The sequence below is a fragment of the Alligator mississippiensis genome, chromosome 8, assembly GCF_030867095.1.
Source record: "Alligator mississippiensis isolate rAllMis1 chromosome 8, rAllMis1, whole genome shotgun sequence".
Classification (NCBI taxonomy): Eukaryota; Metazoa; Chordata; order Crocodylia; family Alligatoridae; genus Alligator; species Alligator mississippiensis.
This window is the reverse complement of record NC_081831.1, coordinates 20803001-20829936: the sequence shown is the minus strand read 5'-3', so window position 1 is coordinate 20829936 and position 26936 is coordinate 20803001. Positions and strand designations below refer to the sequence as shown.

The following is a 26936-nucleotide window of genomic DNA, read 5'->3' as shown; positions in this document are numbered from 1 at the left end:
TCATCATTTATAAGTTTTCCCATTGTCATGCCAAAGGAGGTTGTATTCTATGTTATTATCACCTAAAACACTACAAATCAAATAGGGAAAAGAAGCCATTAAATAAATAAGAGGCAAAGTAACAACTGAGAATTATGATCCTAACTGTTGTTTGAATATGACTTACTTTCTTCTCTGAAAGTTCTGGCGTGAACTATAGGTTGTAAAGCTTTCTTAACAGAGTCAAAGTTCTAATCCCCGAAACTTGATGTATGCACCCCATCCCCTGCAAAAAGATGAAAAGGACTTGTATTGTGATTAATACATATTGTTGGAAAAGAGAAAGAGTACCTGTCATGGTCCAATGGAAATGTCAGTCTTAGTGGGAGAGGCTGACAGCCTGTGTTTGGATACGGATGACCTGTTCTCTTCTCCCACTTGCACAACACCTCACCTGTACAGTAAGAATAGACTCCTAAACACCCCACGCTGCACGCCTCCCACATGCAGGGCTCCCATTGTGGTCAGGGGGAGTTCTGTGCAGAGAGAACTTGCAGAGAGAGGCTGACTCCAGTCTCTAATACAGACGTTGTAGTTCAAGATGGAATTAGCAGAGTTCAGAAAAGACCTGACAAAAGACAAACAACCCCCCTGTACTGTTTGCCCTAAAAATTATGGTCCCAGAAAATTAAAAGCAGCACTCTCCAGTGACTACCTGCCTCCAGGGAAGTCTGCTAAATAGTGCCAGAAGTTGTTAAAATCCAAAGCTTGGTGGATTTTAGTCCTGTCTGCAGTCACTCCTGTCTATTTAAACTATAAATTATTTGGGGCAAGAACCATCTCCTATGCATATGTGCAGCACCTACCACAATTTGGCCCTGATTTCAGCTGAGGTTCCTACAAAATAAAACAATAAAATAATGCATTTCTGATGAATCCTGGGATGTTTCCAACAAGCAGGAAAGTTCCACACTATTGCACAGAAGGGGCAAATATGAGAGGCAAATGAGTGTGCCAGATGCTTCCTACCTAAGCTGCACAGGAAGAGTGCTTTGCAAGGATTTCTGGGCAGGAATCAGTTTGCACCTTTCAGGGTCATTCACAAACAAAATTGATTAATCCATTCCTGGCTGTGGAGGTGACTTGTGCAGTGGATTAGTTCTTGTGTGTGTTTATTTTCTTATTCTCAGGGGGGGAGGAGGATGTCTCAACACATAAAAGGCCAGTAACCTCTGAACTTTAATGCCAGCTGCACCAGCTTGCAGCCATTTTCATGCTCTATAAATTTTATTGGAAAATCTGTTTCAGTTGAGCTTTATTTTTTTTTTTTATTCCTCAATAACACCCCATGAAAGGCTTGTTAAAGCTGAGCTCCTCACACTGATTAATTCCTCCAGGCAGGAAGAGGTGACACATGGTAATGACATTTCCAGCAGGGCCTGTCCCCAGAGAATCATGCTATTGCTGTAGGCTGAGTACCACTGAAGGAGAAAGAGTGCTGGATGTCTGGAAGGTTGTTCTTGGCTGCATTGTTCATTTGTAGTGGATAAGTGCCTGTAGAGCTGAGACACTCGATGTCTCTCAGGCTGTCCAGGAGGACGTTCACATCTCATTCTACAAGACTATTACAATAGTTTTCCCCTTGATGGATAAACAGTATAAACAATATCCAGAAGGCTTTAGGAAAGTGAAGGAATCTGACTTCTCTTTAACTGTTATAAGTCCCTTCAGTAAGCCCACAAAATACTTCTTTAAGAAAGCACAAAGCTTACCTAGTGAAGATTGTTTTGTTAACCTAATAAACTGCTACTTGGCTCTTGCCTGGGTCCTGGTGTTCCTGGAAAACCACAGGCTCACAAAACACCTTTCCAAAACAGCTGGCAGATGTCTGCCTACTAGCCAATGAAAGGGTCACATCCACTTATGATTGCAATTTTCCTAGAAACTCATGTGCCCTCCTGTGCCTAGAGCTGATGATAGAGATCTTTCCCTTACACCTCTTACATTGTTTCTTCAAGAGTCATTTAGGCTCTCCTGGAGAACTTGCCTATGAGCCCAGAATATCAGGGCAGTTTCATATTTTGTTGTGAGGGTCCAAGGCTGAAATCTCACTCTTTTCATCCCTCTGTGAAACTGAGATTGCTGCATAACAGGAGACAATAGGGAGTTTCCACATAGGTTCACAGAACATGGCTGAAAGAGATGCTAGTTACCCTGGGTAGTCTATATAAAGGCAGTTCAGGGCTTATTAAGTGACCTGACAGATTATCACACAAGAGGAATCACACATTGATTTGAAACCGGAAGTGGGTGAAGAGTGGGTACAGCTGGGGGCTAATGGGACTGACTCTTGGCCAAGTCAGTGTTTTGCAGTGCTTTGCAAACTTTTGAGATCTGGGCACACTTTTTTTTCCTGGATGTAAATTGGTACCACACTTCACTCTTATACCTGAAAAGGAGAATGGGGAAAAAGCAGCAGCAGCACAAACATAGTTTGTAGCTGTCCAGTCCCAGTGGAGCCCCCCAGCAGCTGGAAGCGGGGGGCTGGGAGAAGTGGCAGTGGCACAGGAATGGGGAAAACCTTCCTCTGGGGAGCCAGCGTCAGGCTGAACCAGGGCAGAAGCTTCTCCAACAGGGTGCAAGGAGCCACCCTGCTGTGCATCCCAGGACTGAGGGGGGTTGTATACAAACTGCGTGCTCCCTGGGAAGTGGGGAGGGGGGTGCAGGACACTTGTTAGCAAGGGCTTCCTGGAGCAGAGTGTAGTGGGACAGGGGGAGGGGGATTCTGGGCAAGAGGCTCCTGGCTACCCACAATTGGCTGGATCTGGGAAGGGAGAGGAGGGGAGAATGGGACCTGCAACAACCTTCCCAGAGTAGGAGAAGAGGGAGCACAGCATGCATGCAGTGTCACCACCACTTCTTCATGCACCCCAGTCCCTGGCTGCAGTGGCATGCAGCTTCCAGCTGCTAGGGAGCTGTTTTGGGACCCAACCTCTACAAACTGCTGCCACTGTACCCTGTCTGTGCCCTGCTCTGCTGTGCCCCCTGGCTAAGAATACAAAAAAAAAAAAGAGAAAATTATCATTTTTTCTGGCACACCTCTGCTGCTCTCATGGCATATTATTGCCCTTTGGGCATCACTGGCCTAAGTGTTTAGCAAATATCTAGCTTTTAATGTAAGGAATATTTCACTCACCTGATCCTAAGCAGTGAGATGACTACAACTGTGGCCAAGAAATGTAACGGCTCTGTAGTGTATTGTTGAGCCAGAAATCAAGTGAATTTGTTGAAAGAAGGTTACCACATTATATAAGTAATAAAAGGGGAATTGTATTTAAATTGGCACAGAACAGTTATTTTTACTTAAGCAGAACTATGTACAGACATAGCTCATAGCTGCTTCCACTGTGAGGTCTTGTTCATTTTGGCCAAAGCAACCATGGGTCAGGAGGTAAAGCTACAGTCAGTTTCTGGGGGAGGCCATGGAAGGTGAGTAAGAAAGACAAGCAAAAATGGTACAGTTTATATTACAGTCCTTGAGTCAGATCCTCAGCTGATGTACATGAGGGCAGCTCCAGTTCTTTGACATGAGCTGAGGATTGGGCCCATTTGCCTGAGTCATTTAGCCTGAGACCACTTACATGTGTTTTGGCGGTGACAAATACAGATAACTCCTGGCCTGCATTGGAAGCAGGAAAGTGCTGGCCATTTATGAGCAAGGGGGTTTAACACAGAAAATGGAGAATGAAATTAAGACAAAGGGAAAAGAGGCCAAACATTGGCACGATCTCCCTAAATAGTTTGTAAATGGAAAGGCTGGAAGCTTTATCTCCCAGTGTATTTTAAACAAGATCAGTCAGACCACTGACAAACTTCATGTAGAGGATCATCCCACACTGTCCTGGGGAGACAATCTGATACGTCTTACATGCCTCTATGCAGTGAACTCTATGATACTTGGCTGAGCTACCTCAGCTGGCTGAGCACAGCCAGCTCAAAGGGAGCTGAACAGAATATAATAGAATCCACTTTGCTTTTCTGCAGTGTGATTTATTCAGGAGGATTACGAACACTTCATAGCCAATTATTATAATCTATAAAGGCAAATACGAGACAGCTAATGTTAAAATGGGGCACCCTGGGAGCATCTGTAATTGTGCTGGGACCAGAGGTGAAGGGGGTTAAAAATGATTCTGTGAGAACAATTGCATATAGAGGGGGATACAAAGTGGGAAAGAAGCAGCTTATGGAACAGTGTTTTACTGTGTTCGAAGAGAAAAGGCTCGGAGTTATGGGCCAGAGAGAGTCAGGAATTCATTTACCCAGAGAGAGTCAAGGAGCCTCCTTCAGAGGTAGAAGAGTCTTGAAACCAAACTGTAAGTTTAAACAATAACATCCTCCTCTCCGGACAAACAAATCCCTTGTAAAACCAAAAAATCCCACCTCTTGTTTCTTTGAGGGAGGGAGAGAGAGAGGATGCTATAAGAAATACATCTGTAAAGGGATTTGAAGCCATGGGGCCTGGAGTAAAAAATCAGAGGGACTGGAGAAAATGGAGCATTTCACTCATGATTTTCATGGGTTGACAATCAATTATAATATGCCCATCAAATATGGGACCTATGCCTCACAGGAGAAAGTGTTGTGACTAAGGCTGTACACATGGCTCAGGTCTCAAGGCCTTACAAGCCATAAAACTATCAAGTGCAATGTTATCAGAATCCACCTGTATGTGGTTATGGCTTTATAGCTCGACACGGTTGTGGTATTCCCTCTCTCTTCATCTGGTATAAGTGACAAGTGGGTTAATGAGATTTACTACGGGAGTTGATTAGCGCAAGAAAACAGTGGTGTTTCTGTACCAACATGTGTGGAGCAAAATCCTGGTTGATGATTTGGACTCCATCTACCTTAGGTACTTACATGGCCTACTCCACCTTAGCGGAGGTGTGCAGCACCCTGGGCAGAGGAGGGGCCAGAGACACACAGCACTTGGTAGGGTTTGTGCCCTGCTTGCCCACCCAGCCTTATGCTACTGTATCTTATAACTTCCTAAAAGGATCAGAGCATGCAGGTTTATTCAAAGTATAACAAAATGGCATGTGAGGAAACATCAGCAGTTTCACTAATCACAAAATCAATGGTTTTAAAAATAAAGTTTCTTTTTAATTTGGCTTTAACAGGGAGCCAGGGGATCCTGTTACTTTAAGGGAAAAGCTGCAGCAGGGATGTTCTCAGGAGGGGAAAGACTGTTTGTTATGGGCTGGCTGCAGGGGAGGAGGCAGCCAGGGGCCCCTAGGCTGCAGGGCTAGCTGTCTAGCAGCAGGACAGTGGGGCAGAGCCTGGTTATGCAGAAATGGTGCTACTCCCATTCAGCCAGGGAAAATGGCAGTAAGCTGGTCTGGAGACTGAGGGGACACACCTGCAGCCAGTCAGGAGAGCACCTGACTGGAAGGGGAGGAGCCTGGGGGATATAAACCTGGGTCCCTGAGGCAGAGGGGCAGTGCAGCCCTGAGCTCTGCAGGGAGAGGGGCTCCTGCCAGCTCAGGCTGGTGAGGAGTGGGAGCTGCAGGCCTTGTCAGGCACTCCCAGAGCTGGGAGAGTGGGGAGGGGGTCGGCAGCGGCAAGATGACCCAGAGGGCGAGGCACAGGCAGGCTGAGGTCAAGAAGGCCAGGGCCTGATCCTGAGAGTAGGGCAATAGTGGGAGTCTGAGGCCAGAGGAGTGACAGAGGCGGCATGGAGGTTGACAAGAGGCTGAGATTGGAAAGGCCAGGGTACAGCCAGTAGATCTAGGCTATCAGTCAACAGCCAGAGTAACCTGTAGGCTAAGGCTAAGAAGGCCGAAGCCTATTCAGGAAGGTAAATCGTTACATCTGTGAGCCACGGGCATGGCTATGGGGGCAGCAGGAAGCCACAACTAAAAGCCCTTAGGCTTAAATAAGGGTCATTCAGGCTACAGGTGGTGGCCACTGGCTCACAGTGCCAGCCAGGCACTAGTAGGTCCTCCAGGGAGTGAAACACCTGTGGAGAACTGTGTAATTTTGGCTAGCTGACTGATCTCTCTCATGAGAGATCAGTCAGGTTAGGCAAAGCACCAGTGAGGGTACTCCAGGGCTTGGAGGCAGCCTCCCAATTACTATCAAACAAACCTCAAGGTGTGGCAGACAAGATAAATAGGGGAGGCTAAAGAGCACTGGGAGTGTGGGCAGGATTAGCATGGCCCATGGCTGCCCCAGGGCCTGTCCTGCCACAAGGTCCCATGTGTTGCTTGCCTCCTCCACATACACCCTTCCTGTGGAGTATCATGAAGCACTATGCTTCCCACTGACTCATGCAGACTTAATCACACATGGGAATAGGAGCAACAGTAAAGGAAACTGAGACAAGTACCGTAGATCTTAACAGACAAAAGCAATAGATGAGGTTCTGTAGAAATCATTCTAAAATCCTGTAAACCTGAGGGTGTTAGACACAACATGAATTCTTCAGAGGAATTTACAGCAGTGTGTACACTGAATTAAACTTACCTTGAGTAGGAGACAGACAACCAGCTGCTATCAAGTAACCCCAGAGAAGATCTGACAGTGTTTGTAGCTATTACAGTGCCCTCCCACCAGGTGTCAGGTGAGCAGCTATCTTGGATGACTTGCAGGTATGCCTCCCTACTGCCTCCTGAAATAGATGCCACAATGTTCACTGGGAGTTATTCTCAGTGCTTTGTGTCTGTACCCACAATAGGGAATAAAATCCTTTCTGTGTAATTTTTTAACTGTAGCAGGGGTATAATTTTTCCAGTAAATTCCATAAAATCATCCAAAACAGCTTTCAGAAAAGTTAGATTTCCCCATGACAGACAAGACAACCCCTTTAGTTTACAAACAAATGTACTATTAATTCTATGAATTCTTGTTATTATTTACATCATTTATTTTGATACCTTGCCTTAGGCATCACTGATATAGTGCAGATGTTGTTTCTTTCACTGTGATATGGTTTAAACTGAAACTGGATCTTGATAGGATTAATAGAATATAAGTGTAGCACCTAGGAACCTAGTTAATGGACTAAGACTCCCATGTGTTAGGCATCTCTTTGTGCTGCCAAGATATTATACCCTAAAAGTAGGATCACATCCAGGGAATCAGAAGTTTTGGGCTCTTTCTGACTATTTCTATGATCTCATTGTTTTGTGTGAATTTCTGAGTGAATAAAAGTCCTTGTGCTTCAGTCAACCATCAACAAATTGGGGGGGACTTACATGGCTTAATGTGCAACTATGTGCACTTTGAGATCCTTAGTGGGAAACACCACAGAAACCCAAAGCATCTTTATCATTATCATCATAGAACATGGTGCATATGTAACAATGAAAATATACTGTGAGTTAATGACAGTGTGAGAGCTTACCATGCCTTAGCTGCTCTATGGTCACCATCCATGTGCCTGCTTTTACCCCACAGTAAATGAATGATAACCCCCTGTTCCTTAGCTCTACCTCAGTTAAAGATGAGTTTTTCATTTACTTTGGGTTAAAAGCATGCCCCCAAATAGTTACTGTGGGAGAAGTACTTTGCTCTATGCCCCCTTCTAACTTGCAATACTGTTTTGTATATTTCTTGGTAATAAAAACGGTTACTTTCCAAGTCACTCTTTCTTCATTCAACCATGCCCATACTGCCTGTAAAGCAGATTTAATGTGACTGACGACTGTAGCCTTGCTGTCCACTGGGAAACAAGTTTAGTTAACACAGTCTGTGTGCTGAAGGCTGTTAACCTTCAAAGGTCTGATTAGTTGAATGCCTCAGAATTGTTTTGCTGTGGGGATTTAATATGATTTATGAGATTGCAATACTTCTTCTTTAGCTGTTTTCTGTATAGAAATTATGACATACAACTTGATGCTTCCACATCTACTCCGTACAGTAGAGTAGGTACTTCTACCCACACTGTACAGATCATTGCATAGGTTACTAGGTTACATAGCACTATGCATTCACATCAGTTAAAATCCAACTCTTGACATTGATGCAACATTGCTTTGGCTTCTTGGGACTTCACAGTTGTCATTATGTTGCATCCTATGGCTGCAAATAACTTCATAATGACATCAAGGCAGAACCAGACCCAAAGAGTCCACATGCAAGCTGGTAGGTAAAACTAGGCAAAATTTTCAAACAGCTTATTCACTGGAAAATGCACGATTTGGGTTCATAGATTCATAGATTCATAGATGTGAGTTAATGACAGTGTGAGAGCTTACCATGCCTTAGCTGCTGTATGGTTATCTGAAGTTACTCACAAATTCTTGCCAAATTTGACAGATAGTTTCAGCTGAAAAAAATCAGAGTTGAAAAGTTCATTTGAGCATCTTTCAAAATTAATTTTTTCACTTTAAAATGATATTATCAAATCATTTTTGTTCAGCTCAGCCTGATAGGATTTTTTTTCCCAGTTTTTCTACTTGACCAATAAACCAGAAAAACAAGGTCCAAATCTTATTAAGCCTCTAAGGTGCTTACGCCCCTTCGGCACTTTAAGTACCTGATTCACAAAACAGAATATTATTGAATGCCTATGACATATCCTGGGGTCTGTTTTGACAAAGGGAAAAGAGGCTTCTATTTTACATTTTCTTAGGTTCCATATAGGTGGCTGTAGGGGTCCCACATGAGCCTAAAAAGCTTTCTACAGTCCTCAGAAGGGATCCAAGGTGGCCACCAAAGCACTAACACTTCCACTACCTTGTGATCCTATTGCTCCTGAGAGCACACAAATCCTGTGAAAATCTCTGAGTGGGAAAGAAGCAAGCACAATGACAGCTTGACATCCAAATTAGGTGTGCATAGCATCAGGGAGGTTGAAGTGATAGTCAATCCTTGGCCCAATAGCCTTGTGGTTAGAGCACTTGCCCAGGAAGCCTAGGTTCTGTTCTGCTGGGGAATGACTGGCTAGGCTTTAGTGCTGCAGAGAAGGACCTGGGGTTTACAATTGAACATAAGCAGAGTATGAGCAAATAGTGTGCTTTTGTTGCAAAAAAGGCCAGCAGACTGGGTAGCATTAACAAGAGTGTTACTTGCAAATCAAAGGAAGTGATTCTTCTGCTCTATTCAACACTGGTGAGGCCTCACCTGAAGCAGTGTGTCCAGTTTTGGGCCGTACACTTCAAGAAGGATGCAGACAGACTGGAAATAGGCCAGTAGACAGAAACAAAAAACATTAGAAGCCTGGAAAGCATGACTTATGAGGAAGAAACTCAAAGAGATAGGGTTATTTAGCCTGGAGAAGAGAAGACTGAGAGGGGATTTGATAATAGTTTTCAAATACCTCAAGAGTGGAAATAGGCTTTTACCAAAAGATGGATTTTGAGCATTACTATTACAACACCATGAGACTGATTGGTTGCCAGTCTCATATGCATCTAGGGCTATGACAGCTGCTGAGAAACTACGTAAAAAATTGAAAAAGAAACTCTTGGACTGGTCCACATATAGACAGGTTTTCATAACTTACTGTATGATTGGAGATTCACTGTAGAAATGGACCACAAACCATTGATTTGAAATATTCAAAAAGGAACTTGGAGATACATCACCAAGGATACAGCAACTTTATGATATGACCCTGGAGCTCCAACCTGGATCCCACTTAGTGGTGACAGACATGCTTTTAAGAGCATACCTGTCTATTGAACAGTCCACAGTGTAATGCTCTGGAAAAAAACAGTAACCATGCATGTGAATGTAATTAGAGCATCATGCCATGTATTTCTAGGCCAGTGGTTCTCAAACTTTTTTAGTTTCAGGGCACCACTCTATAACTATTCTGAATTTAGCAGCACCCTTGTTGAGAACCACTGCCTTAGCTTACTTCAGTGGTTCTCAAGTGTGGTGTTGCCGCTGCTGCAGCAGCCAGGTGGAAGTGCCCTGCGTGCCTCATGAGGAATGCAGAGCCTGACTGGGAAGTGGCTGCAGTTATCTGATAAGCCTAATAGAGGCAACAGTACCTGCCCACTACTGTCACAGCGGTCCTGTAGGTGTGGTTGGCTAGTGTGGTCCTGCAGGCTCCTCCTTCAAAGGCATGTGTGACAGTTCTGTCTGGCAGTGGCACAGAAGCACCAAGACTTATCTATGTATTGCCCATATTTCTTCAGGCTGCCACACTGCTGTTGCTACTGCCACTGCCACCACTGCTGCCACTGCCACTAGGTAGAATTGTCCCACATGCCTCTGCTCCCAGGAGGAGCAGGTAGGAGCAGCCCAGCACTTTCTGATCAGGCTTCATACTCTGCATGAAGTCCATAGAGCACTTTCATCTGGTCACAGCGGTGGTGGCAGCACCAACACTAAGGTACCCCAGAAGAGGGCTTGCAACACCCTGGTTAAGAACCATTGCCCTAGATATTGAAACACAGCTAAAGATGAAACATTGCAAGTGGTGAAAGGAGCAATGGGTAAAAAATGAAAAAATTCCATTTCCTACCTGCATATTCTCAATATAAACATGACCCCACAGTGATCTCAGGAGTACTCGTGAAGGGTGCAAAGGCCATGAGTCCTGCAGAGATGAGAAGAAACAGTTTGGGACAAATACGTGAAGTACATCTGGGAATGATGAAATCAAAAAGTAGAACCAGAGACATTGTCTTTTGGCCCTTGATGAATAATGATATTGAAGATATGGTGAAGTGTGGAACATGTCAGAAATCCAGGGATGCCTAGCAAAATGAACCAATGATCTTTCATGATCAACTTGCTGTTCCATGGAACAAAGTGGGAATTGACATGTTGGGACTTTGACTACATGATTACCTAATTATAATGAACAATTATACTTATTTTTTGGAAGTAGCAACACTTGATGATACTACAGTAACAACAGTTGTCAAGCATATTAATATTAAATCTGTATTTGCATGCCATGGAAATCTGAGAACTGCATTATTGCTAGTGGACTACAGTTCAAGAATAGGGACTTGCTCAAATTGCTTAAGTTGCTCACTTTACTCAAATGTATGAAATAGCCAATCCCCGCATGGTAATGGATTGACAGAATGTGGACTGTGCATTGTAAAGAATCTGCTTTAAATACAATGAAGGAAGGAGAAGATCCGTACTTGGAAGTACTCAACTACAGAGCTAGACCATCGTAATGCGGCAAGTTAGCTGCAGAACTTTTCTACAATAGGTGTGTAAAACTTGACTATTTGACATGGGCCAGAAATGAAGAGTGACAAATAAAGGTGGACCGATATATTAGTTGCATATTGGATTGGCACTGATAAAAGGAAAATTAACATTATCAGCTATCAGTTTTTTTGATCATTTTAGCAGATAATGGTCTCCAATAATTAATTATGCTGGGGTCCCCAATGCCTGAGTTCCCTCTCACCCATGGAGCTGGGACCCCCCGATGCCTGGGTTTCCTCCCACAAGCCGGGTTGACTCCGGATACACCCTCATCCCCTAATCAGTGTGCTAGGCTGGGTTGGAGTGGAGTGGAGCAGCCACCACTGTTTCCCAGGTGCTGGCACAGCGCAGCACAGACTGTGGGCTGGGGCAGGTGCTGTAAAAGGCACTGAAAGCTGCAGATGTGACTGAAGGAGGGAGGGAGGGGTGGGCAGAGCTGACCTGCCTGGCCCAGCTCAGCCCAGTGCCCATGGTTCTGTGCCCCAGAGGCTGGGGCAGAGCCTGGCAGGGGTGGGGGCAGCCACTCTCCCCTGCTGTGTCCAGAAGGGTCCTTCCCCCAGTGGGAAGGAAGACTCCAGGAAGTGGGAGGGCAGCTCTTTAATTAGAGTGGCTCTGAGAGCCACTTTAATTAAAGTGCCACCATATCTCATAGTTTCATAGTAGGTAGGGTTGGAAGGGACCTAAGCTGATCATCTAGTCCGACCCCCTGGCATGGGCAGAAAAGGATGCTGGGGTGAAATGACCCCAGCTAAGTGGCTGTCTAGCCTCCTTTTGAAGACCCCCAGGGTAGGAGCAAGCACCACTTCCCTTGGAAGTTGGTTCCAGGTCCTAGCTGCCCTGACAATGAAGTAGTGCCTCCTGATATCTAGCCTGAATCTATTCTCAGTCAACTTATGGCTGTTGTTCCTTGTTACCCCAGGTAGTGCTCGGGGGAACAGGGACTCTCCCATTGCCTGCTGGTCTCCCTTGGCAAGTTTATAGATGGCCACCAGATCCCCTCTCAGCCTTCTTTTGTGGAGGCTGAACAGGTTCAGGTCTCATAGCCTCTCCCCGTAGGGTCTGCCCTGTTGCCCCCTGATCATGTGAGTGGCCCTCCTCTGGATCCTCTTGATGCTGTCCACATCCCTCCTGAAGTGCGGCGCCCAGAACTGGATGCAGTACTCCAACTGCGGCCTGGCCAGTGTCGCACAGAGGGGGAGGATCACCTCCTTGGACCTGCTCGTGATGCATCTATGGATGCATGACAAAGTGCGGTTAGCCTTCCTGACTGCATCCCCACATTGGCAGCCCATGTTCATCTTGGAATCAATAGTGAGTCCAAGATCCTTTTCTGCCTCTGTGCTGATGAGAAGGGAGTTCCCCAGCCTGTTGGTCTGCTGCTGGTTCTTTTTCCCCAGGTGCAGTACCTTGCACTTGTCCGTATTGAAACCCATCCTATTCTCTTCTGCCCACCTCTGTAACCTGTTGAGATCTAGTTGTAGCCTGTCCCTCTCTTATAGCCTGCTCACTTCTCCCCACATCTTATTGTCATCTGTGAACTTGAACAAGGTGCTTTTCACCCCCTCGTCCAAATTGCCAATGAAGATACTGAACAGTGCGGGCCCGAGGACCGAGCCCTGGGGAACCCCACTGCCCACATCTCTCCAGGTCAAAAATGACCCGTCCACCACCCCTCTCTGGGTGCAGCCCTCCAGCTAATTGGCAACCCATCTGACTGTGTAGGCGTTGACACCACAGATGCCTAATTTTTTAATGAGGATGGGGTGAGAGACAGTGTTGAAAGCCTTCCTAAAGTCCAGGAAGACTACGTCCACTGAGACACCTGCATCCAAGGCTTTTATGACCTGGTCATAGAAGGCCACCAGGTTGGTCTGACAGGACCTGCCTCTAATGAACCCATGTTGGTTGCCCCTAAGCATAAATTCCCCTGCTGGCGCCTTGCAGATGTGCTCCTGGATAATTTTCTCAGAGAGCTTCTCTAGGACCGAGGTAAGACTAATGGGCCTCTGCAGGACATGCTTGGTAATCTGGTGGTAGCACCAGATGACAGAGCTAACCTTTAACAGATTCTTTGCTTCCATTTTTCTGAGTAGGGACAGGGACATCCCCCCCACTCCGAATCAGCGCCGAATCTTCTGAAGCCAATTCAGCCAAATTGATTTGGGACAGCGATCTAAATCTCCAAATCAAATTACTGTCCTCTAAATCGGCCAAATCCATATCCGAATCAAATACTTCCCTATTCTCATAGGCCTAATGATTACCTGATACCATTTTGAAATAATCCTCACCTGAAAGGGAGCAAATTTGCAATGCTATGATGGCACTTAACAAGCACTAAACTGCTTGAAGGTGCATTTCCTTGTGTTTTAACTACACTTAGCAAGTATTAAGTTGAACGTGTGAGACAGCCCTAAAACCATATTATAGAGAGATAGAGTGTGCCACATGCACCTGAGAGGTCAGCAGCAAAGGAAATGGGAGTGTGCATGAACAAGAACCAACCCAAATTTTGGCTCAGAGCTCAAACCCTGAAGCCCTGCTTAGGTTCAGAAAGTCTAGCTAACTTTAAAATACAAAAGCTCATATCAAGGCATTTTCTAGTTTCAGCTAGATTGGGAAATTCAAGTACAAAATCACAGCTGCTTCCTTTTTTGTAATATTTCTAAGACAGACAGTACCACTGAGACACCAGAAGTCCTTCTGGGGAACCTGATATCATGAGAGTAATAACTGCAAAAGGCTTCAATAAACATTTATCCTTTGAATGCCAGTGCTTTTCACCCTTCTGACAGAGGAGACTTCTCAGAGCAGAAGTGAGCGTCCTCTGCTTAGATACATTTTGATTGTTCTTCCACATCAGCTTCTTGTCTTCTTTCAGATGTGTTTCCCAAACCCAAACCTATGAGGTGTTTGTGGTTTGCCCATTGTTGAACACAAAGCTTTCAAAGCATTGTTTGCCATAGTGTAGTCTTTGGCACAAAGCCTACCACAGCTCTGGAAATAACCTTAAAGTGTAAGCCGCACAGCAGGAAATAAATTTCATTTTATAGGTGTTAACAGACAGCCAAGAATGGGATACATCCTAGGAATACATTCGCTTTTCTAGGAATCCAGATGTTTATAAACTGAAGCACTGCTGAGGTGCATTGCATTCAGACTGGCGTCAAAGAATACTCATGGCCTAAAGAAACGATTATATTAGAAAACAATGGTTGAAATACCATTCACAAATATAGGCACTGCAGAGCTTAGCTGAAGAGGATTAGCCCTATGATATTCATTGAAATGCTACTTTGATTATAACTTCTGGGTGGTAGGGGGAATCCAGAGCAATAATGAGATACATTTAGTCAAATAAGGATTACATACCAAGGAGAGCATTCTCAGGTGAGTGTTCATGAGATCTCTGAGATACTAAGAGGACAACTAGTTGAAAATGACATGGGATAAAATGGGATAAAATTGAAAGCTTGCATCAAGTTTTAACCATGATGAAGTACGTGGAGCTGAAATTGCTTTGGCAGGGCTGAATTTGGTTTATGATAGTTTATGATCTTTGTGTTATGGTCAGACTGATCACCGAAGTCAATGGCAGAATTCTAACTAACCTCAGTTGAAACTAGTTAGGCCTTATGGGAAGCTCCATGAGTTTCCAGCTTCCATCTAAAAGCAAAAGGGCAAAAATCTCTTTTCATAAGAGAGAACATTTTTCTTATTATTTAATATCAGTTCAAATCAGTTAGTCTCCAGTTGCCTGTAAACAGCTTCTCACAAACTGTTTAACTCCTCACCTGAACCTAAGCATTACTCTGAAAGGGGTAAGCTCTCTCCTGCCTTTGAAACCAGCAAAACAATCTCTCACTGTATCTATCCTCTCAGCTAATGCCCCTCTGACACTGTGTGGTCATTTTAAACTGAAACAGTCATGTTTGCCACTCTCAGTGTAAAATAAGAGTATCCTCACACAGGCGTGAACTGAAATAACTAAACATATGCTTTTAAACTGATTTTGTTATTTTAATTCCAGTCTGAATAGAATTGAACCCAGTGACAGGCTGTCTTTTCCAGAAGGGATTTCCCAGTCTTCCCTACAACTGGCACATGTGCTGAAAGCTGCATTGTTTATGGAAGGGTGATCAATGTTATTAGGCAGAAGACTGGGTAGAGGTGCACCTTATAGATTAACTGAATCAGAGAGGTGTACAAGGTTTTGTGAACAAAAGATCACTTCATCAAATGCTGTTAGGGTTCTGTTTGCAGGTAGTGGGAAGCCATTGAGATTTACGGCTTAAGAGTCTGAGTTCTGAGGCCCTAACAAAGGGCAAGACAAAAGTGGTTTCTGAACACTTAACAGCTGTGCATGACCTTGGATGCTATAGCATGGTAAATTTTAAGCTGGCCTTTTTCATACCTGACTATGTATACACACTACTAAATGACTCTGTGAGTCTGTCTAATAGTTGAAAAAACTGTTCTTAATTCAGCTTGGCTAAGTCAAGTTAGCTAATTTGTGTTAAAATAGCAGTGAAGACAAGATCACTTAGGTCTTACATGGGCTAGTGGCTTGAGTTAAAGCCTGTTCAGAAGCCTGGGCTTGAAATTGAACTCCTAACCAGAATTTTATCAAGTTGCCTCAGCTTCACAACTCTTTTAACCTGAGTTTGTAAATCTGATTTAAGAACATAACTTTTATTTTTTTTAATTAAATACCCAAGGTTGAATGTAGTCTCTGCATTTAATACTTTCAGATTTCACCTCCTATTAGAGTAACACTTTGAGGTAGCGAAGGGTATATCTTCCCTGCTGAATTACAGGTAATCTAAGAAGGTCCACTTAAATGATTCTCTTCAAATTACCCTGGCTCATGTGAGAGTGATCTCACTGCAAAATAACATTGGAGTGACTCTATCCACATTGATAGTACATCCACTTACGTGTAGCGTAAATCTTCCAGGACTTGTCCCAGGGTTCTGCGCACTACAATTAGTCAAACCACACTTACTGTGACTGCAGGACAATGTAATTGGCCTTTCTGGGTACATGGGTGGAACTGGACAAAGCAGTAGAAGCCTAGTGATGCTCAAGTCTACATCTGCCCTACTGAGTTGGTCATAAAGCAGCTGACAAATTCTTCTCACTCAAGTTTTAGCAAATACTTCCTCTCACGGCAGACCACTTGAGTTAAAAGCCCACCTGCATTCAAGATAAGCATTTTTATCTGTGGATAGGACTCAAATTAGGAAGAGCCCTTGAGTTATAACTCAAGTTAACTGTGCAGTGAAGACAGACATACCCTAACTCAATTACATTTTCCAGGTTAGATGATCCCTTAATTTTTCAAAAAGATGTCTTATATGAGAAAGGGTGAATGATCCACTGGTTAGAAGAGAGAACAGCTAATCAGGAGGTCTAATCTTTCTGCCTGTCTATGCCATAAACTTCTGTGATCCTGAGCAAGCCAGTTAGGCTTGATGGGGTTCAAAGAGTCAAATATGCTGCTGAATGGCTAAACTGCTTGCATACATGCCAAAATTATACATCCACACAAATCAAGATGAGGTACATACAAAAGCAAGAAAGATGCGTGACTGGCTGTGTCACGTAGAAGTGGCTGATTTGTACCTGCAGTTATGGACTGTCTGTTCTGCATAGTGTGTTCCACCTTGCAGTAGCCTGTACCCATGCAGTTCAGGGCCAGGTCTTACTTGAACAGTACCAAGACTTGCTTGTCTAGCAGACATGGCATTAAGTAGCTCTTAACCAGACTTATGTACTGAAAAAGCCAGTCCAGAAGGACCTTAGAAGTGTCTCTCAGTGGAAGCACACATATGTTTCCAGATGATTTTTAGAGCATGCCTCAAACATCCTTAGGGTGTAGTGCTGGCCGGCCTAGTGCTCTTGTGAGAAAATTAGCAGTAGCAACTATGTAAAAGGGCACAACCTCTGGAATCACAGCACGCACATCATCTCCCAGCCTTACCTGGGCCCCTTTTTTTAATAGTAAATTCACCAAAAACTGAAGCTTCAAAAAATCAACCATTTGCAAAATCAGGTCAAATTTGGTGAATATGTTTGACCAATCTCCATCCCCCCAAACCTCAAAATATATGCAGAAAGGATGTTTGAAAACATCAAAATAGTTCATTCAACTCCCCTTTTAAAATGGAAAGTTTTCTTTCAGATATGCTGAAATGTTTCACTTCAACCTTTTTGGAATGGAACGTTTTGATTTTGGGTTTTGAAACATTCCCGTTTCATAAATTAGCCTGAAAACTGAAAAGGGGGTTTGAAAAGGTTAAGTAACCAAAAAAAAAAAAGATACAAAACATGCCATTTTTGGTTTTATTTTCTTCATTTAATCCAAAACTTGAAAAGTTTTTGTTTCAGTTTGCTCTGCACCAAATTATTTTCTGCTACTTTGGTTTAGCCACTAAAATTAAAAAATCCATTCTTTGCCCAGCGGTATGGCATAGATCAGCACCTTTCCCCCTGCCCCTCTATGTCGGCTGTGGGCAGGGGAATGGCCAGAACGTATGTTTATTCTTCCCACTCTCTGTGAGGCAGTAGTCTTGATAAAACAAGGGCCCGTCACACACATTGGAAACGTTGATCAGCCCAACATCTTTAAATGATTTTGTGTTAGAAGGGCAAAGGATAATGAAGGATGTCCTTACAAGCTCCTTCATCATACATGGAGGATGGAAGGAAATGCCTGGGCCTTAGAAAGACTGCTCACCCTCTGGAATGCTTCTGTAATAACCAATGTATTGACAAAAATGCAGACAGCACAAGACACCCTGGACCTGAGCCTGGGAGGTGCCAATCATCCACAGCTCCTATCAGTATCAGTGGTGGTTACAGGCAGATCAGCATCTCAGAGGATCAATCCCTTTGTTAATTATGCATTGTTACTGAAAATCTCTTGACTGCCCACGTGAAGTAATTCAAACTCATTTTGTGGCCTGGCTGGAATGCGCTAACCAGGAGTTATTTTGAGGTCTGAAAAAATAAGCCTTTTGTTTATGACTGATGTTATTAAAAACATCCACAAGAAGGCAAAAAGATCCTCTTTCATGTTTGGGTAATATTTTCTCACTGCCTCTCAAGGAGAAGATTTCTGTAGAAAAACATAATTAACATTTTTTTTTCAGAGACACGTGCCTGAAAATGAACCATGAACGGATAAGCTATTTGGTTCAGAAATATACCCAAGAATCAGAAATAAAGGCCAAACTCAGACACTGAAGTCCTTGCTCCTAGTCTGTTTCTAAAACTTAACAGAAATGCATTCTCCTTTCTTCATTATATTGGATTTATGGCAAAGCAAAGTATGGAGGGCGTGCCCAGTGATGCTTTTGCTTTGTCTCTGTGGCGTGCAATTCAAACACAGTGGTTTGAACTGCACAGGAATATGGATTATGGAGGGAAGGAAGGAAAGAAGGACTTTGACTTTTTAGCTACTTTATTCAGGGGTTCGGGGTACAAAAAGTTGGCTCCTCCGGGGTCCAGGTCCAATATACAAAGCAAAGACAAACAAATTACCATCAAACCAAAAGCACCATGCCATTACATTTATAACATCCCACCATGACAGGCACCTTCGCAGTATTATATGTTGTGCCTAACATGCCACAGGGTCGTATAAACCAAAGCCCTCTATAAACAAACTATTCCTACCCTGTTCTAGCCAATCATACGTGTGACAAAACCTTCAACTTCCCACACAAAGAAAAAATGCAAAAAGCAGCCTGGTGAGGGCCCAGGGTGCAGCACAAGCTTGGAGTTGCAGTCTGTCACCGAGCCTGCATGGTCACCCAGACCAGTAGTGATATCAGAGCATGTATTGAAGACGGTTGCCCTCCGTGTGACACAGCACTCCCTCAAGGGCCCAGTGTGCCTCAAAGGCGGGCACTGCTCGCCAGACCACAGTATGTTCAAACTCCTGTGAAAAGTGTGCCTGCACCAGAGGGCCAAAAAGCTGCAGGCCTATCGTCTGAGCCAGTCCTGGCAAGCCGGTTGCGGTGGCTCTGGAGGACAGTCATCTTGGCCTGACCCAGTAGAAAGCTGGCCAGGCATACAGTGCCCTGCTTGGCTGCCTGGTATGGGTAGGAGCACACGTAGGTGTTCTCCAAGAGGCTCCAGCCCAGCACCCACAATGGTGGCTCAAGGGCAGCAAAGAGCAGCTGCAGGTGGGGACAGTCGAGAAAGGCATGAAAGAGATTCTCCTCATGCTCCCAGGGCAGAAGGGGCAGGCTGTCAAGGCAGTTGGGTCAAAGTGGTACGCAAACATGCCAGTGGCTAGGGTGCCATGCAGCAACCGCCACTGCGGGTCGCCAGTCTTCTTGGCGATTGGCGGCTTATACAATGTGCACCAAGTGAGGTGGGCTGGTGGGGAATCTGGTGGCCCCAGGTGCTGTCACCACGGTGTATCAGGGCAGCCCACCAGCACTTGGGCATGGCAGACATAAACCACCCAGGCATAAAACTTCTACGCAACAGAGAAGCGAAGGGGCAACCCATGTCACTGTTGGGAGGCATAGGAAGCATCAACAGGGTGCCAGGCCCGCCGGCCAGCTTGCTGGCCATGGCCGGGGTGACTGGCAGTGGGGGAAGGCCTCACTCCTGGCATTTGTGGTGAGTGGGACCTGGCATACCTGGAGATGGTCATCCAGGGTAGCTGCTGCCTCCAGTGGGAGGGCAGCCTGGATGTCATGCAGGAGACAGCATACACTGCAGATGGAGTGCATGCCCAGCCGGGATGTCAGGGCCTCAAGTGTCAACCAGACCAACAGAGCGGGGTCAGGGAGATGGCCCAGGCAGAGAACAAGCGCCCAGATGAGAGCGGCTGTGTGGCTGGCAGAGGCCAGGCTCAGCACGGGGCACCACAGGGCTGGGTTGTGCACCAGGGGCACAGGGCCCAGGGCTAGAGGTGGAAGGTGGCCTGCTAGGCTCATACCACACTGCAGTAGAAGGCCGGATGCAATGCCCAGTTCAGTAGCGTGAGGTCCAGTAGGAAGAGCTCCCACCGAAGGCCCCCACCCTCTGCAGGAACCAGCACACCAGTTGTTGCCAGGGTAGGCACTCCTCACTGTAGAGGAGTTGCTGAAGGGCTTGCAGGTGGAAGGCAGCCACCTTGCTCACCAGGTCGACCAGGCTCTGGCCTCCCTTGGTGACAGGTAGCTAAAGGACAGCTTGTGGGAGCCAGTGGCACCCATTCCAGAAAATATCTACCAGGAGGCACTGGAGTGTGTTGAGAAGGTCCTGTGGCAGGTTGAGTATGGTGCACCAGTGACACAGGGTCACCACAACCAAGTTGTTGGTGATGAGGATACATCCATGGTAGGAGAGGCAAGGTAGGTGTCAGTGCCACTGTTGCAGGTGGGCCTCCACCCCCTCCTCAAGGCTGTCCCAGTTGCATGCCATGAAGGCCGGTGGCCTCAGGAACATGCCCAGGACCTTGAGGCCCTCATGGCACCAGGTGCGGCCCCCCAGCAAATCTGGGGGGGGGTCGCACTGGTCCACATGCCAAGCCCCAGGGTATGACTCTTGGCCCAGTTGATATGGGCTGAGGAGGCATGCTTATAGGCTCGCTGGCAGTCCGTCAGGACCTACACATCTGGGTGTTGAGGAAGGTGGTCACATGGTCCGCATACACCGACAGCCAGAGAGGAGGGCCAATGAATGGGCCCGTGGCTGTTGGCAGGGCTACACCACTCAGGTGGCACTGCAGTGAGTGCAGCAGCAGCTCAATGGCCAGGGTGTAGAGCATGCCTGACAGGGGGCAGCCCTGATGAATGCCCCTGCACGCGGGAAATGGGGCACAGACCACATTGTTCACCTTCAGCAGGCTGGAGGTGTCTTGGTCCAAGACCCGGAGGGCCCCAGTGAAGAGGGGCCTGAAGCCAATGGCCTCCAGGGTCTGGAAGAGGTAGGCTGTCCTACCTGGTCGAAGGCCTTCTGGTCCAGAGAAATGAGGCCAATGTCCAGGCTGAAGATTCGCTGGCTGTGAGTAGGTTGCACAGCAGGAACAGGTTGTCTTGGATGGTCCTGCCTGCCCAGCATGCAGTAGCTCTGCTCAGGCCCAATGACGGAGGCCATGACAGTGCAGAAGCAGGTCATCAGCACTTTGGCCAGAATCTTGTATTCCGCACAGAGCAGGGAGACTGGCCACCATTTCTTAATGCAGTCGAGGTCTCCCTTCTTGGGCAGCAGCGTGAGCACCACTCAGTGACAGCTGATCAGCAGGACCTTGTCGGCGAGGCTCTCCTGGAAAATGCACAGGAGGCAGGGGCCAAGGAGAAGCCAGAAAGTCTTGTAGGACTTGGCAGGTAACCCATTGAGGCCTGGGGCTTTGCCAGAGGTGTGGCCAACTGTGGTGGCTGCCAGCTCCTCCAGAGACAATTCCCACTCAAGCTCACCAGCCTCCAGGGTGCAGAGATGTGGCAAGCCCTTGTGGAGTTCCTGCGTGGCCTCAGGGCAGGACGGCTCAGCCATAGACAGGTCATGATAGAAGGCAATGGCATGCTCATGCACATCACCTGGGTCTGTGATTACCCAGCCCTCGGGGGTCTTGAGGTGATCTAAGACTTTGCTCTCTGCCTGCTGCCACTCCAGGTTGAAAAAGAAGTGGGTTGGGGCATCGGTTTTTGCCAGCTCTTGGCAGCTGGCGCAGATCCTCGGTTCACGGGCTGTGGTCTCTGCCAAATCATGCAGACATTTCCTGTGGAAATGGAGGTTCTCGTACAGCACTGCATCACTGTTGGTGGCCAGCAGAGCAGCCTCGAGCTCTGCCACATCTTTCTCCAGCTGTCAGATATGGCGGCACAGTTCATTCATGGCCAGCTGGGTGTACTGCTGGCAAAAAATCTGTACATTGCCCATGTCCCACCATACCTTCCAGGAGGAGTAGCTCAGTCCTGTGGCCTCCCAGCTTCACCAAAAGTGGGTGAAGCAGTCCCGGAAGTAGGAGTCTTGAAGCAGGCTGATGTTGAAGCACCAATAAGGCACTTGCATGCAGGCTCTCTTGGTCAGACTCAGTTCACAGCAGGCCAGGCCATGATTTGACAAGCCCCAGGGAACGATGCGGCCATTGCACAGGAGTGGCAGATGGTGCTTGGTGACATAAAGGCGGTCATGGCAGGCCATGGTGAGACCACTGGTGCTTGTCCTGGCCCAGGTGTACTGGCGCATGCCGGGATGCAGGGCTTGCCAGGCACCGACAAGGTTTGTGGTCTCCAAGGCAGACTGCAGCTTGCAGGCTGAGGGCAGGAGAGGCTCAGGCCCCATTGGGTTGAGCAAGGCATCAATGGTGCAATTGAAGGCCACGCCTATGAGGAGCTGGTCATCATCCTCATTAAGGTCACACAGGAGGGCGGCCAAAGTCTAAAAAAACCCGACTCTCTCTTGGCCATCAGTGGGTGTGTAGACATTGACGAGCAGGTGGTGTTATGCTAGGGTGACATGGACAGTCAGCAGGCAGCCGGGAATGACCTCCCATGCTACCGCTGTGTCAAGCTGCAGCTGCGGTGATAGGAGAGTCATGATCCCAGTGCTGAGGTTGGTGCCAGGGCTCAAGAACAAGTGGCCTTACCAGGCAGCACGCCAGGCTACCTGGTTGATCCCATCAGAATGTCTCTCCTGGAGAAAGGCAATGGCCATACGCTTCTGGCATAGGATCTCCAGGACAGCCTCCGGATCTCAACACCTGTTGAGTGTGAGATTAATTTGGTGTTAATTTGGTGTTAAAATTGCCAATGGTCATGGCTGCCATGGGTGTGAGTATGAGAGAGGAAGAGCGAGGTAAGGTGTGGGTGGAAAAGCAAGCACCCAAGAGCAAAGCAAGATAGCAGAGACAGGTCAGGGAAGGTCTGTCATGCCCTACTCAAGGGACCCCCCCACCCCAGGCCCCACTCGTCTTTTACCTGCTGTGTGAGCTTTCACCTGCTGTGTGAGCTTCTCCATGGTAAGCCATCTGCTAGGTGCCTAGATCTTGCTATATAAGTTTGGCCACAGCTCTGGCAGCCTTGACAAAAAGATTAGGGACTGCACACTGCTGGCTGATGCGCCCCACTATATTCTTCTGTTCTTTGGTCTGCTTCAGAAAGGTCAAGAGATCCCCATAGTCGGAGGCAACTTAGAGTGGGGGGTCTATCAATATGGGCTAAACATTTCTGACAGAAGACTGGTGAGACTACATCCCAGGTGGGAGCTTGCCCGCAAATGCAGTGTCTATGCCTTCAATGTCCAGACACAGGAGCCTTCTCTCATCGTTCAGGTCAAGGACCAGCTCTAGGATAGTGATCCCCGCCTTCTTGGGGGGAGAGAGGTCATCCTGCTCTCGAGATCACTTGCGACACTCAGAAAGCTGGATCTACATCTGACTAGCTTCCCTATCCAATCCAGTAGGCTGGGACACGACCAAGAGATCAACAAATCCCTCTGCTGCCCCGTGGGTCAGGCCTCCAAAAGAGAAGCATTCTGTATCATCTTTACTGCCACCCAACCCTGGAAGCTGGGAAACAGGAAAAGGGTTAGTGACCCCCGCCATTGCCTCCCCCGCCACTGAGTCATCCCCATCTGCAGTCACGTGCAATGGGGTCACTGTCAGAACAGCTGGAGTGGGGTCAGGCTCTCCAGTGCCCCCCCCCCCCCCCCCAGTGCCGGCTGAGGAGGGTCCTGGTGGGGATGGGGTGTCCTGAGAGGCCCCCTTCATTTTTCTCTCCTTTTTCTTCTTCATGGCGGGTGGCCCCCCATTCATAAAGGACAGGCTGAACCACTCCCAGCCCGCCCCCGCAGGGCCAGCCACCTCAGACAAGGCCGCGGTGGAGGGTGGCCAGGAGGAGGCCTGAGCCCTATCGTCTGACAGGGCCCTGGTGCTATAGTCATCAGCCACCCCAGCCACCTTGGTCGGGGCAGTCAGGGTGGACAAGGGACAAGTGGAGGTATCAGCCCTTCCACCTGGTGGGGCCTCAGGGGTGGAGGCTGGGCACCGTAGGTGGGATGGGTGGGGGAGAGGGCTGGGTAGTAGTCCCAGCCCCTGTGATGTATGGTGCTTTCACACCAGAGATCCCAGCCCCCTCAGATGGAACGGTGGTGAAAGGAGGTCAGGAAGAGATCCCAGCCTCACTTGGCGGGGCCTGTGTCCCAGAAATGGATGCACCATCCTTTGGCATCACTGCAGTCACTGATGTTCCGGCCACTTTCCCCTGTGGTTACTGGGCTGCTAGGTGAGAAGAGCTACCACACTGGAAACACATGGTCTCCCCCAAGGAAAAATAAATCACAAACCTCTGCTCGTTGAGCATGAGGTTCAAGGAGCGAGGCAGAGACTGGGGACCCTCCCTGAGGAGCGTGAAGACCTGCCTCCGAAAGGACAGGACATGCTTCAGCTTCGAGTCCTTGCTTCCGATCACCAATTGGCGAAAGGGATTTGTAGGAACTCCATAGGGCTTGAGTCCCTTGGTCAGCTCTTGGTGGGATAGGTGTGGGGGAATGTTGGAAATCACCACCCTCACCACCTGGGTGTCTAGGGGCGTAACAAGGTAGTGTATGCCTGCGATGTCCAGGCCCTCTGCACACACCCTGTTGACCAGGGTGGGAGCACTCAGGTAAATCACTGGGATCGTGTTAACACTGGTCACATAACGTATGTTATGCCACCCCAGAAGATCAGCTAGGGCACCTGCACAGACCTCAACCCCAACATAGGGAGGGGTATGAACCCTCAAGCCATGGTTAAGGGGGAGATTTTGAGAGGTATCCCCATGCCAGCCACTGGGTGTAGGGGCAGCCATTCCTGCTAGGACAGAGTTAATCCCAAAAGCTAAAACTAAGGGAACAAAAAACATTTGTATATATAAACTACAAAGATAAATGTCTGGGAATGCAGCCATAAAAAGCAAAAAAAGGAGGGGTGTGAGTGCCTGGAGGGGAGAAAGGAGGAGTGAAAAACAGGTGGGCATTGGTCATAGGAGTTAGAGAGAAAAAAAAGAATAAAACAGAAGTGAAAAAGGGGGGGAATTAAGAGCACCCCTCAAAAGGCAAAAAGATTAAAAAAAGATAACTCCCCATGGCAAACAAGCAAAAAAAGAAAGAGAAACAGTAAGAGAGAAGCTGTGAAATAGACAAATGCATTTTGCAGACAGAGAAACTGGAAGTAGAAAGGGGAGGGGACAGAGAACAGAGAAAAAAAGAAAAAAATACAAGAAAGAGAGGTAAACGAAAGCAAGGGAGTTTTAGACAGGTGGGAGTCAGAAAAGAAAAGAGATATAAAGCCGGGGAGTCTTACACTCAGGGTCGCCCCACACAGCTCCAAGCAAGCCTGGTCTGAGGCGTCCAAAGTGGAAGGAAGGAAGGAGAAAACAGACATTCTGGGTCTGATTTGCCCCTGCCCTGCATTGTTCTTTTGTACCTAAGAAAAGTGGATGTAACATGCCATCAATGGTACTAACTTTCACTCCCTCATGTTGGGGTAGGGTTTTACATTTCCCACAGAGTACATGTCTCTCAGTCCAAAATCTCAGCCAGGGGGAAGGTCTTTTACTGGATCTCACTGTTGGTGACTTATGAAGAAATGTGTGTTTAGAACCGTGGGATTTAAGGGGCCATCTCACCTCCACATACCCACATCAACTGTTCTCCATAGCCTCCTCTCCCTTGCATTACCTTTCAAACCAAGGTTTTGAAATAAGCTCCTACCTTTAGGACTCAGTATCATGCAAGGTGCTCACTTGTTAGACTGAAAGTTGATCAACCCTTAACTATAGGTGGATCCAGGATTGTATGAAGGGGGTGCAGGAGCAGCAACCAGAGCTGCCAGGGTGGCTGTCAGCCTGTTTCCAGCTACCCTCCTCCCACTGGGGGGAGCTCCAGAGCTGCTCCTGCTTCACTTCAGCCAGGCTGCATGAGAAGCCAGGCTTGGCTGAAACAGCAGCAGTGGCAGCGGTGGCTGGTGAGTTACCCCTCCCTGAGCCTGCTCTCAGGCTGACAGAGAACAGCTGGGCAAACTGGGTAGGGAAGAGAAACCTGTCCACTACTGTTACTGTCCCCATCTGAGCTGGACTCCCTGTGCAGCCTGGCTGGAGCAGGGCAGGAGCAGCTCTGGTGCTCCCTCTGCCCCCCAGGTCAGCTGGGGACAATAGCAGGGGCAGACGGGGGTGGGAGGGATTGGGGGGAGAAGGAAGTGGAGAGATTCATACCTACTTTGGAGTTAAAAGAAGTCCTCAGTTACTGTGGCACGGTCCAAAAGGGGGGTGCAACTGCACTACCAGACCCAGAGTAGATCTGCCCTTCCTATTAACCAATCTAAGATTTCTTGTGCTAGCCCAAGAGGGAAACGCTATTCCTCTCTTCTCAGCCTCTCCTCTGGCAGTGGCATAGTGGGTGTCTTGTGCCTTGGCTTGGTGAACACAAGCCTGTCTCTAAGTCAGTGGCTTTGAAACACTCCAAATCTGTAAGCTGCGCTGAGGGGAGTCTAAGCAATGAAGCTAATTGTCTGTGATAAGCCAATTACATGGGTCTGATCAAAATCTGCCTTTCAGACTCTGGAGAATCCAGTGGCAGTGCCCTCCCTCAGCTGGAAGTCAGATGAAGAGATGCTCTGAGCTGTATAGCACTCATCCAGATCCTATAATTCTTCCCCCCTGGCTGCCCCTCCCTCCACAGCTTGTCATCAACAGTGCTGGGCCTTAGAGTTCCCTCTGTTCATTGCCTACCTTTGCCATTCTTCAGTCTCCCCACCTCCCCCTAAGCGATTTCCTGTCTTTTTG

At 47.3% G+C, this 26936-nt stretch overlaps 1 protein-coding gene and 1 long non-coding RNA gene across 4 annotated transcripts in view; one reads left to right on the top strand and one right to left on the bottom strand.

The window, feature by feature from the left end:
• Positions 1-9677, bottom strand: part of LOC109282746 (uncharacterized) — a 66013-nt gene extending 56336 nt beyond the window's left edge. Inside the window, exons 1-2 of the long non-coding RNA XR_002089772.2 lie at positions 9109-9677; positions 8241-8311 (exon numbers count right to left, since the gene is read on the bottom strand). This is a non-coding gene — a long non-coding RNA (uncharacterized LOC109282746). The remainder of the gene's footprint in view (positions 1-8240; positions 8312-9108) is intronic.
• Positions 1-26936, top strand: part of NTN1 (netrin 1) — a 255508-nt gene that overhangs the window by 68664 nt on the left and 159908 nt on the right. The window lies entirely within an intron of this gene.